Source organism: Rhinoraja longicauda, chromosome 34 (genome assembly GCF_053455715.1).
Source record: "Rhinoraja longicauda isolate Sanriku21f chromosome 34, sRhiLon1.1, whole genome shotgun sequence".
NCBI lineage: Eukaryota > Metazoa > Chordata > Chondrichthyes > Rajiformes > Arhynchobatidae > Rhinoraja > Rhinoraja longicauda.
The window spans coordinates 10,100,127-10,105,298 of record NC_135986.1 but is presented as its reverse complement, the minus strand read 5'-3'; positions in this window follow the sequence as shown (position 1 = coordinate 10,105,298).

Below are 5,172 nucleotides of genomic sequence, written 5' to 3'. Positions count from 1 at the left end.
TGGCGGTGCGTACAGGCTCGAAGGGCCGAATGGCCTACTCCTGCACCTATTTTCTATGTTTCTATGTTCAGTCTGAAGAAAGGTTCCGACTCGAAACGTCACCCATCCTTTTTGTCCAGAGATGCTGCCTGAGGTATTCCAGTACTTTGTGTCTATCTTTGGTATAAACTAGCATCCACAGCCCTTTGTTTCTACCTCGTTCGTTCGGACTAGTTCTACGCTATTCCAATTTCGCATCCAGTCCCGACACGCTAGGGGGCAATTTACTGAGGGACAATTTATGCGTTACGATGGCGCGGAGGTAAAGTCACTGCCTCACAGCGCCAGAGACCCGGGTTCGATCCTGGCTATGGGTGCTGTGTGTATGGAGTTTGTACGTGACAAACAGGTCCTTCTGCAGTTGTACAGGCCCCTAGTGAGACCGCACCTGGAGTACTGTGTGCAGTTTTGGTCTCCAAATTTGAGGAAGGATATTCTTGCTATTGAGGGCGTGCAGCGTAGGTTTACTAGGTCAATTCCCGGAATGGCGGGACTGTCATATATTGAAAGACTGGAGCGACTAGGCTTGTATACACTGGAATTTAGAAGGATGAGAGGAGATCTTATCGAAACGTATAAGATTATTAAGGGTTTGGACACGTTAGAGGCAGGAAGCATGTTCCCAATGTTGGGGGAGTCCAGAACAAGGGGCCACAGTTTAAGAATAAGGGGTAGGCCATTTAGAACGGAGATGAGGAAAAACTTTTTCAGTCAGAGAGTTGTGAATTTGTGGAATTTTCTGCCTCAGAAGGCAGTGGATGCCAATTCTCTGAATGCATTCAAGAGAGAGCTAGATAGAGCTCTTAAGGATAACGGAGTCAGGGGTATGGGGAGAAGGCAGGAACGGGGTACTGATTGAGAATGATCAGCCATGATCACATTGAATGGCGGTGCTGGCCCGAAGGACCAAATGGCCTCCTCCTGCACCTATTGTGTATTGTCTATTGAAATGGGCCTGATTTAGTTTAGTTTAGTTTAGAGATAAAGCGCGGAAACAGGCCCTTCGGCCCACCGAGTCCGCGCCGGCCAGCGATCCCCGCACACTAACACTATCCCACACACACTAGGGACAGTTTTGCATTTATACCAAGCCAGTGAACCTACAAACCTGCACGTCTTTGGAGTGTGGGAGATCTTGGGGAAGATCTCGGAGAAAACCCACGCAGGTCACGGGGAGAACGTACAAACTCCGAACAGACAGCGCCCGTAGTCGGGATCGAACTTGGGTCTCTGGAGCTCTAAGGCAGTAGCTCTACCGCTGCGCCACTGTGCCGCCCAGGTGAGACTAGTGTAGATGGGGCATGTTGGCCGGTGTGGGCAGGTGGGACTAGTGTAGATGAGGCATGTTGGTCGGCGTGGGCATGTTGGGCCGAAGGGCCTGTTTCCTTGTGGTGTGACTCAATGACCATACTGACGTCTTGGGTTATCCTGCTGCTAACTACCTGCAAGGGTGTTCCTTATAAGCCGCTCTATAATGTATACTAGACCAAGTGGACCCGTTGGGCCCAAACCTCACCTGCATTGATGCAGCACCCTCTCCTACCCCTCCCCCACTCCCCCTCCCCTTTGCCCCCCACCACTCCCGCCCCTCCCTCTCCTCTACTCCTTCCCCCTCCCCCCTTTGTTCCCTCCCCTCCACCCCAACCCCTCCCCCCCCTCCCCCCCATTCCATCCCCCTCATCCTCCACCCCCCCTCCCTCCCCCTCCCTCCCTAGGAGATAAATTTAAACTTTAAAACGTGAATAACTAAAAATATAACACCGATTTCAATGAAACGTCTTCCATTGGCACCAAAGGGCCGACGGTGAGTAAGGTGGGCCTAAAATTGTCGCGCTGTCCTGCTCCGTTTTGGCCCATGTCCCTCTAAACCTGTTCTATCCATGTCGACAATAGACAATAGACAATAGGTGCCGGAGGAAGCCATTCGGCCCTTCGAGCCAGCACCGCCATTCAATGTGATCATGGCTGATCATTCTCAATCAGTACCCCGTTCCTACCTTCTCCCCATACCCCCTTGATTCCGCTATCCTTAAGAGCTCTATATAGCTCTCTCTTGAATGCATTCAGATGCATGTACCTGTCTAAATGTTTTTTAAACATCATGAGAGTCCCAGCCCCAACTATACCCACCAGCAGCTCGTTCCATACACCCACCACCCTCTCTGTGGAAATCATTACCCCTCAGGTTCCTATTAGATCTTTCCCCCCTCACCTTAAACCTATGCCCTCTGGTTCTCGATTCCCCTACTCTGGGCAAAAGACTTTGTGTTTACCTGATCTATTCCTCTCGTGATTTTGTGCACCTCTGTAAGATCTCCCCTCATCCTCCTGCGCTCCAAGGAATAGAGTCCCAGCCTGCCCCAACCCCTCCCTGTAGCTCAGGCCCCTCGAGTCCTGGCAACATCCTCGTAAATCTCCTCTTTCTGCGCCCTTTCCAGCTTGACAACATCTTTCTGATAGCACGGTGCCCAGAACTGAACACGGTACTCTAAATCTGGCCTCACCAGCGTCTTATATAACTGCAACGTGACCTCCCAACATCTATGGTCAATGAGTCAAAAGCTTTTTTTGACCAACTACCTGTAAATTTAGTTTTAACCCGTTCCTTCTCTCCAGAGATGCTGCCTGTCCCGCTGAGTTACGCCAGCATTTTGTGTCTATCTCCGGTGTCAGCCAGCATCTGCAGTTCCTTCCGACACATTTAAGTGCTGTGATAGTCCCTGCCTCGACTACCTCCTCTGACAACGGACACAAAAAGCTGGAGTAACTCGGCGGGTCGGGCAGCATCTCTGGAGAGAAGGAATGGGTGACGTTTCGGGTCGAGCCCCATCTGGAGAGATAAAAAACAATGAATGAAAGATATGCAAAAAAGTGACAAGGAGAGGAGGAGACCGTTCCCTCCGTAACTCCCTGGTCCACTCGTCCCTTCCCACCCAAACCACCCCATCCCCGGGCACTTTCCCCTGCAACCGCACGAGATGCAGCACCTGTCCCTTTACCTCCCCCCTAGACTCCATCCAAGGACCCAAACAGCCTTTCCAGGTGAGACAGAGATTCACCTGCACCTCCTCCAACCTCATCTATTGCATCCGCTGCTCTAGATGTCAACTTCTTTACATCGGCGAGACCAAGCGCAGGCTCGGCGATCGCTTCGCTCAACACCTTCGCTCAGTCCACCTTAACCAACCTGATCTCCCGGTGGCTGAGCACTTCAATTCCCCCTCCCATTACCAGTCTGACCTTTCTGTCATGGGCCTCCTCCAGTGCCATAGTGAGGCCCAGCGAAAATTGGAGGAACAGCACCTCATATTTCGCCTGGGCAGCTTGCAGCCCAGTGGTATGAACATCGAGTTCTCCAACTTTAGATAGTTCCTCTGTCCCTCTCTATCCCCTCCCCCTTCCCAGTTCTCCCTCTATCTTCCTGTCTCCACCTATATCCTTCCTTTGTCCCGCCCCCCTGACATCAGTCTGAAGAAGGGTCTCGACCCAAAACGTCACCCATTCCTTCTCTCCTGAGATGCTGCATCATTTTGTGAATAAATGCAAAAAAGTAACGTTGAATGGCGGTGCTGGCTTGAAGGGCCGAATGGCCTCCTCCTGCACCTATTGTATATTGTCTATTGTCTATCTCCCGGTTGCTAAACACTTTAACTCCCCCTCCCAATCCCACACTGACCTTTCTGTCCTGGGCCTCCTCCATTGTCAGAGTGAGGCCCAGCGCAAATTGGAGGAACAGCACCTCATATTTCGCCTGGGCAGCTTGCACCCCAGCGGTATGAACATTGACTTCTCTAACTTCAAGTAGCCCCGGCATTTCCTCTCTCTCTATCCCTCCCCACCCAAGTCGCACCAGCTTCTCGTTACGTCTCTCGTTTCCCTTATCCCTAACCAGTCTCGACTCGAAACGTCGCCCATCCCTTCTCTCCCGAGATGCTGCCTGTCCCGCTGAGTTACGCCAGCTTTCTTTGTCCCTATCTTCGATTGTGATCCTGTAGTGTCTTTCTGCTGGCTGGATAGAAACGTAGAAAATTGGTGCAGGAGGAGGCCATTCGGCCCTTCGAGCCTGCACCGCCATTGATTTATTTACTTATTGTTTTTATTTTTTATTATTTGTTTTTTATTTTTTACAGAACTTTTTGGAAAACAAACCCCCCCACCCTTCCCCCCACCCCCCTTATACTAACCCCAAATAAGAAAAAGAAAGAAAAGAAAAAAAGATTAAAGACTGCCTGGTTGTTGGTGGTCCTGCACACGCCCCATGGAATTTCAAACAGAATAAACTGTATATGTATATACATCTCTCCCAAAAGAACCATTGTAAATATGAACAATTCTTCTATATATATAGGCCCCTCTTTTGTAGATAAGGACGCCAGATATTTAAAAAAGTATCATATTTGTTCCTTAAATTATAAGTAATTTTTTCAAGTGGGATACAGTTAGAGATTTCATTATTCCAAAGGTCCATACTTAAATAGGAATCTGATTTCCAAGTAACTGCGATAGTTTTTTTGGCTACTGCTAATGCAAATTTTATAAATTCTTTCTGATATTTATTCATTTTAAGTTGTGGTCTTATTCCTTCAACATCACCCACTAACAAAAATCTTGGGTTGTATGGAAGTTGTATTCCGATAATCTGTTCTAAAAAACTTCTTAAGTTTGTCCAAAAAGGTTGTATTTTTGAACAGGACCAAGTAGAATGAAAAAAAGTACCAATTTCTTGATTGCACCGAAAACATTGGTCAGATAAACTTGAGTTTATTCTCTTTAATTTTTGTGGTGTGATATATAATTGATGCAGAAAGTTATATTGTACTAGTCTAAACCGAACATTTATTGTATTTTTCATATTGTCAAGGCATAGTTTTGACCAATTTGTTCCATCAATATTAATATTCAAATCCGTTTCCCATTTTCGCCTTGATATATGAATTCCTTGTTTAGGGGCCTTTTTTAAAATTAGATTATATATAATAGAAGTAAAAAATTTTATTTGTCCTTTTTGAATTAGGTTTTCAATTTCCTTAGATTTCGGCAATAACATTGTTTGACCCAATTTATCTTTTAAATAAGCTCTTAATTGAAAGTAACAGAAAAGGGAATTATTTGATATATGATATTTATTTTTCA